This window comes from Vulpes lagopus, chromosome 1, assembly GCF_018345385.1.
Source record: "Vulpes lagopus strain Blue_001 chromosome 1, ASM1834538v1, whole genome shotgun sequence".
Taxonomy (NCBI): domain Eukaryota; kingdom Metazoa; phylum Chordata; class Mammalia; order Carnivora; family Canidae; genus Vulpes; species Vulpes lagopus.
The window spans coordinates 111,059,685-111,074,900 of record NC_054824.1 but is presented as its reverse complement, the minus strand read 5'-3'; the positions used below and the strand labels follow the sequence as shown (position 1 = coordinate 111,074,900).

Here is a 15,216-nt window from a genome sequence, read left to right as displayed (position 1 = left end):
TTTTTTCAGATTGATTAATCTCATCTGTGATGAGCTTGGCACTCTGTCTGAGGATACTAACTGAACACATATGACTATAGTCTATAGAAGTCTGGTTTTACTTGAGCTATGATTGTGTTACTTTGTGCTGTTTTCTGTAAATGGTTAATGCTTAACTATGTATTTAGGCACTCATTTGTCTCTCAAGAGCCAGGGGACCTCAGTGAATTGTGAATTCTTGTTATTAGGTGTTAGTTATCACACAGTAGGTCGCCAATAATAAGAGCGTGCTGATAGGGGAACTGGATGTGGAGTTCAAAACAAATGAAGAGGGCTGAATATGCCAACAGTGTAGATTTCTCTCAACGACTCCTCCTCCTTTTCTTCACTTATTGCAGACTGCAAAATGCAGTAGAAGTGCCTCCTCCAGAATACCAGTGCAGGATAGTAATCACAGAGGAACAGAAGAATACAAGGTCAAAATGGACGGGGAGTGTGTTAAGAGGCATTGTTATTATTTTGTAATTCTGCATTTGAGATCACTTTTGGAGGAAAATTGCCTTTGAGTGGAAAGACTTAAGTCGATCGTACAGAGATTATGCCGAGTGCTTTTAAACTCATTGACAGTGTCTGACAAGCCTTTCTGTAAAGTGCATCTGTGTGGTTAAAGCTCTACAAGTGAATGCTGCTGCTTCTCCAGGCAGAAGAAAATTGTGACATGTTTTCAGGATTCTTCCTGGAGCTCAATACTTGTACCCATGCTTAGGCCCTAGCTAGTCTCTGGCTGTACAGAGGAACCAAGTCTGAGAGAATACAGTTGACTTCAAAGACTGCTGGAAATAGACTCCTTGAGGTTCAGGAGTTACTTATGATTTCTTCCATGCAGCCAAGAATGCATGGGACAAAGGGTTCTTTCTCCTGTCCTTTCTGTGCTCTGAATTCATGTGAGATTGCTGCCCCCTACTCCCAGCACCCTCTGCGACCCTTCTAATGGGGAAGTTGAAGAGGTTCTGATTTGTCACAAGGTGGAAACAGTCTCCTGGGAAGAAAGGAGGTAAAAAGCAGAACACCATGGTGAGACCCTTATTAAAAGAATCCTGTCCTTTCAAACCCAGGATTTTTAGAGAAGCTTATAATTGGCATAAACTTCTAGAGAAAAGTGTAGTGTCCATAAATGACAAACTTATTATAATAGGTTTTCTGTGCCCACCAGTAACCCAAGGAACACTTGACTTGGGTCTGCAGGATGCCCAGGCTTGAGGAGGGCAGAGTGGGAGACACAGCAGTGAGCTGTGGGTGTCCTGATGGGGAGGACAGTGGAGTGTGTGGGATTCCAGCTTCTAGAGGGGGCCCAGAAGGGCTCATGTTTTAGGGCATCTTTAGAGGCTAGCATTTTTATTTATTTTTTATTTTTTAAAGATTTATTTATTTATGATAGAGAGAGAGAGAGAGGCAGAGAGGCAGAGACACAGGAGGAGGGAGAAGCAGGCTCCATGCCGGGAGCCTGACGCGGGACTCGAACTCGGGTCTCCAGGATCGTGCCCTGGGCCAAAGGCAGGCGCTAAACGCTGAGCCACCCAGGGATCCCCTTTAGAGGCTAGCATTTTTAGAGGCTAGCTCTGCTCTCATTATGAACAAAGGACAGATAAACGTTAAGTGACTCCAGTGGGGCAAGAAGTGCTTAGCCACCACTTTGCCCCTTTTGTAGCCCCCCAAATATCAACTGCACAGCATTATTTTTTGTTGCATACTCTTGTGGGACTTGGGCCAACCTCACAGGTCCACCTGGAAGGTGAGCACAGTCAAAATGGCATTGAGCAGCCCACCTGGGGCTCTGACCCCCTTTGCTTCTAAGCTCCCTCATCAGAGAGGCAGCTCAGCTCTATGAAGAGCCTGGGTTCAAGTCCTGCTGGTGGTGGTGAGTGAGTTACTTACCTTCACATATGAAATGTGAATAACGACACCCACCTCACAGAGGTGTTATGAGGAAGACAGATCTTGAATATAAGGTGTTTGGCTACGGTGGAATTAATTATTAGGTTATTAGCAAGCAGCGTATTTGCTAACCTGCCTGATGGTCGTCCTTCACTGGTGTCTTGTCACATCACCACGTTTGCCGTGCTGACCCACCAGAAAGCAAGTGTCAGGGTCCTGACATCTCAGTTGCCACAGGGGCTGATAAGGTAGCTGGTTGGCTAGAGCTCAGTCTAGGAGCAGAACACAGTGATTGCCCTGTTCCCTTGTCTTGTCCCCCTGTTAACCTCCAGTCTCCCCAACTGCTTTTTCCTTTTTTCTTTTTTTAAAGATTTTATTCATGAGAGACACAGAGAGAGGCAGAGACATAGGGAAGGAGAAGCAGGCTCCCCATGGGGAGCCCCATGCAGGACTCAATCCCAGGACCCCAGGATCATGACCTGAGCCAAAGGCAGATGCTCAACCACTGAGCCCCAGGCGTCTGTACTTTTCACCTTTCATTCCGTTCTCTTCCCCTATTTCTGTAAGAAGCAATGTATTTCTGTATATGTATGCAAAAAGCAATCAAAGTATTGTAGAAGAAGATACCGCTGTATTGCTTCCAATAAGTTTCAATATTTTATACCTCTATGAAAAAATCCAGATTTTCTGGTAAATTTTAGAATTTTTTTCCACAAGTAAGTTATGACCACAGGGAAATTATGTATTTCTTATGAAGGGAGCCCGCATGTAATAGTGGGTGAAAATGTATGGACTGAAAATGTCAATATAGGAAAAACTACTTTTGATGATACACAAATACATACATAAATACATAAAATACAATTTTAAAATGTGCCATTATTAAAAAAAAAGAAAACAAGGCCTCTGGGGAAAAAAACTTGCTAAAGCTTTGGTCACTGTTTAAAAGCTGCCTTCAAAACATTTATAAACAGTTTGAATCCATCTGAATGTGTGTTTTACAGATTAAAAACAGTACCAGTGAATCTTAGCTTCTTAGCCATAAAAGGAAAGAGAGAATCTATAGCATCGTATACATGGAAAATGAAATAAATCACAGGATTGTACAGTGACACCCACAATATAAGCGATAGTGATCCATTGCTAGAGGTTTATTTGGAGTGCTTTGTTACGGCTCTTTGACTATTTTATTTTATTTTTTATTTAAAAAATTTTTTAAAATATTTTATTTATTTATGATAGACATAGAGAGAGAGAGAGGCAAAGACACAGGCAGAGGGAGAAGCAGGCTCCATGCTGGGAGCCCGATGTGGGACTCGATCCTGGGGCTCCAGGATCGCGCCCTGGGCCAAAGACCGGCGCTAAACCGCTGAGCCACCCAGGGATCCCCCTTTTTAAAAAAATTTTTTAAAATATTTTATTTATTTATGATAGACATAGAGAGAGAGAGAGAGAGAGAGAGAGGCAAAGACACAGGCAGAGGGAGAAGGCTCTTTGACTCTTTTAGATATAGTTGGTTTTTTGTTTTTGTTTTTTTTTACTGTGCTGAAATATAAAATTTACCATTTTTATCCTTCTTAAGTATATAATTTAGTGGCATTGGAGACCTTCACAATGTTGCACAACTATCACCACTATTTCCAGAACTTTCCATCATCCCAACAGAAACTCTGCATCTATTAAATAGTAAATCCTTGTTCTTCCCTCGCTCAACCCCTGGTAACCTCTATTCTACTTTATGTCTCTATGAATTTGCCTCATCTAGGTATCCCATATTAGTGGAATTGTGCAATATTTTTACTTTTTTTTGTCTGGCTTATATCACCTACCATGTTTTCAAGATTCATCAATGTATCAAAATGTCCTTCCTTTTTATGGCTGAATAATATTCCATCGTATGAACACAGCATATTTTGCTTATCCACTCATCTGGGCACTTGGATTGCTTGCATCTTTTGGCTGCTGTGAATATTATTGTGCAAGTATCTACTTTCATCTCTGATAATCAGTGTGTTTAAAAAGGTATCTTTCTGGAGGTTGAGATTTTCCAAGAGAAGGTGGAAGGCCACATCAGGGAGTAGCATCCACTTGCTGCCATGAAAACCAGCCATTGAGGCTGTGTTATGTAGTCTGGATAGTTAAATCTGCTTTCGTGCCCATGGACACCACAGACAAAATGCACATGGTCTTTGAGCCTGAGGCAAGCCATCTGGCAAATGCACAAGTGACATATAAACAAGATGGCAGTACCACAGAGCCCTCCACCCCAAGAAAACCTTACTAAATAGCATGAGGGGTAGTCACCATCAGGGAGACTTCCAAAAAAATGGCCCAGGTGATCTAGTCTTAGCTGCAGAAGAGAAGGACAAATGCAAGCAATTATGTGCAGTGGATGGCATGTTACAGATGTAGGGTAAGGAGAGAGGGGTCAATGAGAAGCACATGGCTTCCATTCTTCAGGACAGATTAAGGAGGCTGTGCCCCCCCCTCCCGCCACAGGATGGAGACTGGAGCATTATAAGTGGCAACCAAAACAAAGGAATAGGTATCAGCTGATGGGGTACAGGGTGTGGCAGAAGGGTACCAAGTGGGGACCCTCTGTGTGCAGGTGACAGACAAGAGATCTGAGGCTCTGGAGACAGGCAAGAGGTGGAGGTGAGCATGAGAGAAGAAGGTTGGGGGGCGGTGTGGAGAAAGCCTGCCCCACCACAGGGCTTTGTAGGCTGTGTCTCTGCCTGTCACCACCCTCACAATCACCACCGATGCTTCTGTTGCTACCTTATATTTCAGTTTCTGCACATACTTCCTCCTCTTTATCAGTGTCTTAATTATCTTTTGGTTTCTAGAACCTTCTACATTTTGTAGCCCAGGATAGCCTGCTAGCCGCCCACAGAACATGTCTACCCTAGAATGTGAATTCATAATCAAGCCCATTCAGAATGTCCCAATTCATAACAAAATGTGCAGTATCTGTGCAGAGTGCGGGAGACCTTGTGACCAGACAGTATGTCCATTTTCAGTTGTGCGGAAGAAAATGGACAGCTGAAACCCAGACAGTTTTGGGGGGTTTGAAATAAGGTAGAAAACAGTGTCCAAGAAAAGAACCATATCACCAAAGGGGCCCTCCTGATGGACAGGCGGCAGGCCGGTGGGGCTCCCATGGGGGGCCAAACAGGACACACGGGGCTGACCTGCCCTGAGTGCCTAGAAAGTATGGAATCTCTCTTTTCTCATTTTTTTCCCAATTGGATCTTGGTTTATATCCAAATGAGGTTTCTGTATTTGCACACCTGGCTGATGCCATGAGTAGCAAGGAGGTCTTTCCAGAACACATCCCACTCTCGGTGCATCTCAGTTTCCATATGAAACCAAGACAGAAGCTGTTTTGTGGAAGAACTTTCATAATATTTTTTCTCTTTATTTCCCAGTCCCCTGATTGATGCTTTTCCTTATCCCACCGTTCAGCCCATCTCCCTAAGCCTTGTTATTCACTTTATGTTAATATGCAAAAACCTTGTCAGTCACAAGGAGGAGTGCCTCCCAAGAATTTGTCTCGGACAGGATCTGATGGTGAGGGAGAGCATGTGTCCTCATTTTTCTCCTCATGGTTTGACTCATCCTGCGCATCTTTGCCAGTGGTTCTTGGCACACGTAAGTGTATTGTAGAAAATCTGACCTACTCACCTCCCTGAAATGATGGAGGTAACATCCGCTCAGTGTGGGAGAGAAGTTCTTTTTAAGTTAAAATTTCCTCTGTGACTTGGTAACAGACGATAGATTTGGTTATGTGACCTGTGATAGGAATTTAAAGTTCTAAAATATCCAATTTCCATTACATATGCAAAAAAAGAATATACAGAAACCACACAGCTGAAAAAGTGGACACTTCAAACATACGTTTCTCATGTAGTGAAAAAGACATTTTTGTGAACATTGGTTTTGGTCCTGTAGAGAGAAGAAAGCCTAAATGAATAATAATGGTTTTTACTCTCTACTTTGGGGGGAAGAAAGATGATTAGCATCTGAAAATGTTAATAAGAAAAGAATCATAATTAGTTAATGTTTGCTTTTCATGGCTATCATTTTACTGAACATACTATTTCATTTAGTCCTTATAAGAAACCTTTATATAAAATAGGTATTAGTATTATTACCACTTTTAAATATGGAAATTGGGGTGCCAGGAGCTCAAGGAACGAGCCCAGTGTCACAGACCATGAGTGATGTATCTTGACTTGGACATGAATGCCTGTGGTCTTCATCCACCTTTCCCCTTTACACACAAAACATACATATTTTCACATGCTTGCTAGAAAGCTAAAAATTCATGAAGATATGAACCAATTTTGGAATACAAAAAACTTATTCAAATTTATGAAGTTTCTCTAAAGCCATACTCTGAAAGCTTTTTAAAACCAATTGAGGGGGTGCTTGGGTGGCTGAGTCAGTTAAAGCATCTGACTCTTGATCTCAGCTCAGGTCATGATCTCAGGGTTGTGAGTTCAAGCCCCATGTTGGGCTCTACTCTGGGCGTGGAGCCAACTTAAAAAAAATTGAAATTCCACATTCAACTCTGAGAGCTCTCAGGTGTGGGTCCTCCAGATGATAAAGGAAGAAATAAAGTGCCTAACAGGAGAGTCAGAGTGAATTAGTGGGATACAGAGATAAGTGACCAAAAACCCTGTGGAAGTGTGAGTTGTGTGGACATCCGCTGGAATGAAAAATGGCCTTTCCACCAGTATTTTCTCATTTCCAGACTGTTTGCTACTTCAGAGTCCTTCCTCCAGAGGACTCTTTCTGTGAACTCCAGCTAATTTTCTGAAGCACTGTGGCTTCCCAAGTAGATGTGTGGTGCTGGTCACACATGTGCGCCTGAGCAAGGCAGGAACAGAGCAGGTGGGAGTGAAGGGATTGGCACCTGGCTGTGACTTTCTTTCTGGAAACCTGAAAAAGGTTTGGTGATGTGAGGAGAATGGAAACATCGAACAGGAACTTGCTCTGGTGAACCCAAGGGGGCCAGAAATGTCTGAACAGATGGCTGTTCGGCAAAGCAAAGATAACTGAGCCCCAAGTCGCTGAGCCATCAATAGCCTCATCCCTGCTTCAGAGAAAACACCCCAAAGTGAGGCATAGCCCCCCACCCCCACCCACACACACACATCCTTAGCTGCATCAGGCAACCTTTGCAAGATTACCACCATTCCTGCTCTTGGTCCCGGAGACTGGGAGAGATAAGGTGCTGTGGGCCTGTGTGGTATCCCTTTCTTTACACTCTTCCCAACCCAAGCTGCTATGGGTGGGGGTGATTTTGCTGAATAGGAGCATTGAAAGATCTGAAGGTTGGAGGGACCAGGGACATCTGCGCTTACCATGGGGCAGGCGAGGGCTCAGAAGCAAGGCCGCAGGCTTGTCAGAGATGAGTGATCTTCCCAGTGGGCAGTGGTCCTGAAGATGCATCAGAAAAGGAAGCAGGATGAGCTTCCCGGCAGACGGAGCTTCCTGATTAAGCCTCTGTCCTCTGTCGACTCAGAAGCCATTAGGATCTGGCTTGATTACACAAATGGATTTATATACAGCCCATCCTAACAAAATGCTGTTGCTGAGTCCAAATAAAGAACCCTTCTGCCCTCGGGCTCTGTGACACAGCCACCATCAGTGTGAGAGCATGGGGCCCAGTCAGCTGAAGTGAAGACTTTGCCAATGACAGTGGCTCTGATGGTGGCCCCCCTGCTTTAACTCTTGAGGGGCTGCAATAGGTATACCTGGTCTGGCAGCTGATTGTTTTTAAGCACTGTCTAGATCAATATGTCTAGATCTGTCTCATCGATATGGTAGGCTAACAGAAATATGCATGGTTTTGGGCATCAGGCTTCTTTCCTATGTGTTCACGGAAGACAGCACCACAGATCCTAGAACTGGCTTCCTTGCTCTTAATCACCTGGACCCAGGGCTGTCTGCATTCTTCCACAGAGTGCTGCTCCAACCCAGGGCCTTCCCTCTGCTCTGCTCTGTGTGTGTCCTTAGCCCAGGGCCCATATTCCTGCCATGATGTCCTGTTCCTCCCAGGTTACATTCTGCAGGAAGCATGATTCTTTCCCTGTGTTCACTGGCTGGCCCACCTCAGGACATAGGAGAGGCCAGCCCCTTCCAACAGTGTCCACACAGCTCCTGGGCCCTTGGGAGTTTCTCTGGCTGCAAGAGCAAGTAACATCCTGCCCCTCATTTCGAAGGTCAGTTACTGTCTTGCCTAATTGAATCCTCTGCCATCCCCAAATGGTGGTGCAGGCTAACAGGGAATAAAGAGAGCTTTGGCTCCGTAGGAGTCACGAAACCATGGGGCAAACATCTCCATTCTCCCCTTCAGTCACTCTAGAGTGTGCATTAGAGGCGGAAATCCCAGGTGCTCTGGTTTGGAGATGAGAATTGCAGATGATTTACCAAAGGGACAGGATTGGCCTTATGCAGAATGCTAGCCAGTGATGCTTTCCAGATTTCAGTGCCTTTGGTGCATGATTAATGGAGCTGAGTGGTGCCTCCAGATAACAGGGCTCCAGGACAGACACGGGTCAGCAAGTCAGCCTCTGCCTGGTCAGGGAGCCTCTTCAAGAGGAAGCCATCAGCTGGGGAGGTGATTAGAATCTCAGACCCATTTGTGTCCCCAGATGTCCATTAGGCCCTCCTTTGTCCTCTGTGTGAGAATATATTTGATGATCTCCAGCAGCACAGAGCTAATCCTGCCTAGGGGCTAATCCCTTAGCTTAATTTCCTTTCTATCTCACTTGAGGGCTTGAGGTCATTGGTCCATTGAGGGCTTTGCTTTCAGGGGAGACGGGGGCCCAAGCAACACAGTAGTAGATTTAGTGGGTGTGTTTGCATTATGGCTCAATTCTCTTATCCTTAAAATATAACTTTTCTGATTTGAAAAAATAATATAAAATAATTTTGACTGTTACAGGGAAATTTTTTAAAAATCTGTAAAGAAAAACATGAAGTCAGCCACAGTGCTGCTGCCCATTGCTAAGACCTGTTAGCATTTTAGTGTATTTGCTTCTAAATATTTACAAGACAAAAATATTTAATCTTGATGAGATACTCAATTTATGTATTTATCCTACATCTCAAAGGTTGGCATTTTATGAAGAATTTCCCGTGTCATTAAAAATTTTTGGTAATCATAATTTTTAGTGGCTGTACAATATTGTATCAGCTGTTTTCAGTGAAATTGGAAATCTATATGCATGATTTTTTTCCAACACTATGGAAATTTTCAGACGTATAGTAAAGCTTAAGGAATTTTATAGTGAACACTAGTATACTCACCATCTAAATTCTGCATTAACATTTTATTGTACATGATTTACCATATATTTATCTATCCATCTCTTTATCTATTAACCCATCTTATTTTTTGAAACATTTGAAAATGTAGCCACCAATCCACTTTCCTTAAATATACATTGTTAACTAAATTTTTGCTTATACCTTTTTTAAAAAATACTTTTATTTATTTATTCATAAAAGACACATGTTAAATTGTCTTTATATATGTTGAATTAACAAATATTTTGAGTTTCCTGAGAAAAAAGCATATTAATGGTATTGATATGTGTTAGTAGTCTGGCCATGGACCTAAATTTCTGTTTTGCAGCAAAAATGGAGAACTGTATGTAAAGAAAGTATAACAATTATTTCTATGTATTTTAGGGGCTTTAACCAGGCCATCCTCTCGTTGGTGTTAGGAATGTTTGCTTAATTTCCAGACCTTTTTTAAAAACAAAACAAAACAAAAGCAAAAACGTGGGTTTTTTTTTTTGAGGCTCCAACCTGATTTATTGCATGGTCAGCCATTGATTAAGGCTGAAGCATCTCTGGCTGAGGTGGTTTTGTTTTTTAAAATCATGTATTTGCTACCAAGTATTGTACTCGTCTCAATGGGAATGGTGTAAAAATTTGAAAAGGCCTTATGTGGTATGTATCATAGTTAATAAATCAATCTTGTAAAAAATAAAAATAAAAATAATGCTGCTGCTGCTGAGGTAGGACTCCACTAGGGGGGAGAAAGGCAGAGATATAGACAGAGATATAGACAGAGGGAGAAATAGGCTCCTTCCTCACAGGGAGCTTGATGTGGGACTCTATCCCTGGACCTTGAGCCAAAGGCAGATGCTCAACCACTGAGCCACCCAGCTGTTCCTGCTTATACTTTTTTGAGTTAATTTATGTACATTGAAATGCACAGATCTTAAATTTATATTCACTGAATTTTGATAAATGTGTGCATAAATTTTATTCATAGCACACTCTATCATTTAGAACAATACTCAGAGTAAATTTAGAAGATCCAAAGTGTGTTATGGCTGATTATTATGAAATATACCACAAGTAATTCAGAACTTTTTCATATGCTCTTTTGTTCGAAAACTGAACAAAGTACTAAATATTTTCTTATGTGCACCTGAAAAAAATGAGTGATTAATTTTCTGCAAAAAGGGGACAACATTTTAATATATCACTTGTTTGTATTTTTTGGCTCTTCTTTTTTTAAAGCAATCTCTACACAACATGGTATTCAAACCCACGACCCCAAGATCAAGAGTCACATGCTTTACTGACCAAGCCATCCAGCCGCCCCAGCTTTGTTTTGTTTCTCAAAGTACTTCTATCTCTTTTGTATTGTTTTGTTAGGCTGGGAAATAATTTGCCTATAATTTGCATCTCTCAGTGAACTAGTATATTTTTGCCAGACCAATGGGAGCCAGGAACTGATTGTTATTAATAAGACACAAACCTTATCTTCAGTTCTACTTGACAAATAGCATACGTTTTTATAGATTTTCAACTTTCATGAAGCCCTAGGGCCACTTATTTATCACTTAAGTGAGTCAGTGGAAGCTTCTGAAATAGAGATTCTAATTCAATATTTCATGCAATGCTTGATGATGTTCCTGAGTGCTGTGTGTGTGCCCACTGGGAGTTCCTGTAATTTTGAGGAAGGACACTTTATTTTTTGTAGAATCATCATTTTGGTCTTGTGATGGTCAGATTTTCCATTGTTTCTGTTTGCATATTAATAATCTACACTGTTGCTTTATCACCTTCAGTTTCATTTATTTTGTGTTGTGTTGTAGTATGTTTTTGCCACAATTTTCCAAATACTAGGCCTCCAAATTAATGTCTCTGAGTCTTAAAATGCATCAACCAGTCTCTACTGCAAAGCAGATATGTGTCTTGTTCCCCAAATGTGCACAAGCAGCAACCTGTCTCTTCCCAAGAAAAAGTGGCATTTGGTAGGTAGCCTGGGTGTGCTGGTGGTCTCTGTCCCTCCGAGGTGGGTCTCGCAGTCCAGGTGCTGTGGCTTGTGGCCAGGCTGTTGTCCTCTTGGCCTCCTCCCTCTTAGCTGTGGGTGCTGGGATCTGAACCAGCTCTGACATTTATGGCTGTTACCTTTCTTCCGCCAGAGCATTTCAATGTAGTTTCTTCTCCTCTCCTCACTTACTTTGTGGTATTTTGTCCTCTGATCATAGTTTCTGTCTTTTCCATATAAGGACCTGTGCTGTCCGCAGCCTCAGATCCTCAGAAATCACCAGTGCCAACAAATATTTCACAGCCATGAGGTACCTTGTGAGCAGAGCAATTTGCAACCATTCTGGTAATAGCGCTTTGTGCTCTTTTGCTAGAGAAAGGAGAAGCTCTTTGTGTGAGAAGACTCAGCAGTTTGGGGCTTGAAAACCTCAAGAAAACAAAAAGAAAAGCAGCCCAGATTGGCAGATTGGGCTGTCAGAGGCCCAGAGGTCAGCCGGGAGGGTCTCAGGGCTGTGACTGTGAAGAAGGAGGCAGAGTCAGGCTCGGGTTGGAGCCCCACCTCTGAGATTGGGGCACCTGGAGACATCACCTTACTTCTGACGTATCTTCTTGTCTATTTATCAGTGATAATAATGTATGCCCTTCAGGGCTTTTGTAAGGAGGAGATTAGATCAGACATGTAAAGAAAGAGTTTAGTGGGGCACCCGGGTGGCTCAGTGGGTTGAGAATTTGACTCTTGGTTTCTGCTCAGGTCACTATCTCAGGGTCATGAGATTGAGCCCCATATCGGGCTTTACACTCAGCGGGAAGACTTCTTGACATTCTCCCTTTCCCTCTGCCTCTTTCTCGTTCTCTATCATAATTTTAAAAAGAAAGGAAGAAAGAAAGAGTTTATCGTTGCTCCTGGCATGAGTATGTGCCCAAGAAACGGTAATTGTTAATATCTGCCATTATTCTCCCAAACAGCCAAGAGAAAGTGGTTGTGGCCACGTAGGGTATGAATCTGAGGGGGGCTGGTTTACAGGGCCCTGCAGTATAACATTGGTGCAGTGGACTTCAGCTGAGTGCAGTGGTTCCATGGCATGTTGAGAACTGGTCTCCCTGGGAGCTCTCTGGGAGCTGAAAAGTGAAAAGGTATCTACCAGCCAGGATCTGGTGCTTCTAGCTGGAGGAGAAGCTAATAATTTGTACCCTTCACATCCCACAACACTTACGTGAGGACTAATGTGGATGAATCTTGGTAACCCTCTCCTAAAAAGAAAGAAGGCCTGTGTACCTTCATGTTCTTATTCTAATTTTATAAGCACATGTGCTGTAAATCAGCCAAAAAAAAGCCTAAACAACTTTCTAAATAATACGGGATCTGTAAGAATTCTGAAAGTCATCTGCCTACATCTGTACCCTCTTTCCCATCCTCACTCATGATTCACAGCATCCTAAGTTTTGTCTCTCTTTATTACTAATCTAAATTTTAAGCTCAAAGCCCTATCTCTGAAATGCTTTAGCAATTGAGAGCTTGTTCCTTTTTCTGAAACTGCCTGGAAGAAACTGGCTAACTTCAAATAGGAAACATTAAGAAATGACTTGAAAGTCCAAATAATTGCCTAACTTCATATTTTATTTAATCATTTTCAATACTCAGCAAATGCATCAGCCTTAGATGGATTCAGTTTGGAGTCAGAAACTCAATTTTCCCCCTTTTCTGTAGGAACTTAGAGTTGATTTGTTGGCAGTTGGCCATACTAAAAAGAAGGAGCAGAATGAATCAGCAAGCAAATCCCCCATTCTGGGTTCAGTTTATTTGATGGTCAACATTTTCTTCTTTTTCTTATTGTTTCTTGGAAGAGATTCTCCACTGGATCTCTGAGTCATCTAGGGAAATAAACTGGCCATGAATTACGTGCATATGAATCATCTACACCCAGGGTCCCTTGGCCAGTATACCCAAAGCACTCAGCTATCTGCCTTGGATGAGACTCGTAGCAGGTGAGCCCAGAAAGACACTCTACCCCAGGGTGGGGGCCTTGTGATTACCTGGCAGTCGGCGAGAGAGAGCCAGATGCTGGGGACCTGCAGTGCAGCGCAGTACCTGGCGGGTTCCCTCACTCCTCAGGGGGCTTCCTGGCCTTTTTAGCCAATATACACATAGATTATACCAGAAATGCCAGGCTAATGAAAACAACGTCAGCTTACAAAAAGAGATCCAAGAAGCTGGCAGATAATTTCTGATAAAACACCACTGTAATCCTCATCGGAGATCAGTGATGGCCTCTTTTCTCTGACCTCTTTAATAATTCCCTGAGTTTTTTTTTTTAATTGTAAAGGAAATCATATTCACTCTAGGTTATTTAGAGACTATAAAAAGCCACAAAAAAGAAAATTAAAATCACCCACAATTCTGTCACCGTAGGATGAAATACTTGATATCTGTTTCTCCAGTCTGCATTTCCGACATACATACATAATACGTGCATATATTTGCATTGTATCAGCTGTAAATTGAAATCACAAGATACATGCCGTTTATAACCTGCATTTTTCTTTTTAATGTGTTGTATTTCTACTGAATCTTTAAAAATTCTTCAAAAACTTAATTTTAACGCCCTCCACAGAATTCATTCACTATTATACAAGGTAGTGTGATCAACATTGTTACCCATGAATCTTCCTCCCCATCTCTGCTGTTCCCTTAGGTCTGCTGAACTTATTTTGTTCTTATTGTTTCCTTTCTTATTGTCTGTCTCTGCATACTCTCATATGAGTTTCTAAAAACCCAAAGACTTGTTACTCTGTTGCCCAGACAAGGCAACATAGTAGATATTGGATTAATACTGGTTAAGTGAGGGCCATCTGAGTCATTTCCAGGACTTAAGTCATTTCCAGAGGTGGAATTCCTGGCACACACTGTGTGCCTTTGCCACGCTCAGTTGCCTGCCGGGAATGCCATGGAAATCCTCACTCACTGATCTGGACGGAAGTGCCTGCCTCTGTGGACATCTGCTAACATTAGTTGTCATAAGTCTTTTGGTGTGCATCCAAGTGAAAAAATGATACTTTATTTCAATTGCAAGTAATCATGTGTTTGTCGACCATTAATTTTTTAATTAAAGCAGTTTTCCTGTTGCTTGTCAAATATCACTCTTTTGTCTGCCTTACACTAGGAAAATCTTCTTTTTGTCCATTTGGTCATTTGATTTTTGCTTTTTAATAAATGATTTTTTTGATACATAAACATTTAGAGTCTTACCAATCCACATGACCAATCTTTTTGTTGGATGTGTTGGCTTTTGTTTCTGTGTAAACACAGAAAAAAAGCTATGCCCCAAGAACAAACAGAAATTCATTGCTTTCTTTCTAGTTCCTTTATGATTTCGTACATCTAGGTTTTTAATTCATCTGGAATTTTTTTTTTTTTGATACATGGTATTGATCTTGCTTTTTTTTTTTTTCCTGTGCTAATTATTCCTCCAACATCTACAAAATAGCCCATTCTTTCCCCTACTTTTAAGATGCTATTTGTATCAATTGTTAAAAGCTCATCTACTCTCAGCCTCTGGGACTTAATTCTGGATAGTTTCCTCTCTGGTTTATCTCTGAGCTTTGTGTTTTGTTCCATTTATCTAATTTTGTACCAGCACCAAACCATTATATTGTATTTCTATGTCTAGTAGTGCAAACCTACTGTCATTTTTCTTCCTTTTCAAAGTGTTCTTGGCTCTTGTTACCAATTTATTTTTCTAGACCAGAGGTCAGCAAGCTTTCTGAAAAGGGCCAGATAGTAAATGTTGTAGGTTCTACAGACCATATGGTGTGTCACTGCTACTCAGCTCTGCTTCTGTAGTACAAAGTAGAAGCAGACAGTAATAGACAAAACTGTGCTCCAATGCAACTCATTTATAAAACAGGCTGCGGATTGATTTGTCCTGAAGGCCTTAGTTTGCCAACCCCTGGTCTAGATGAATTTTTGAGTCACTGTGTCAAGTCTTTCCGTACTCTTCG

At 41.9% G+C, this 15,216-nt stretch overlaps 1 protein-coding gene across 6 annotated transcripts in view; it reads left to right on the top strand.

The window, feature by feature from the left end:
• MTCL1 (microtubule crosslinking factor 1) overlaps window positions 1–15,216 on the top strand; it is a 128,118-nt gene that overhangs the window by 57,905 nt on the left and 54,997 nt on the right. The gene's annotated exons all lie outside the window — the stretch shown is intronic.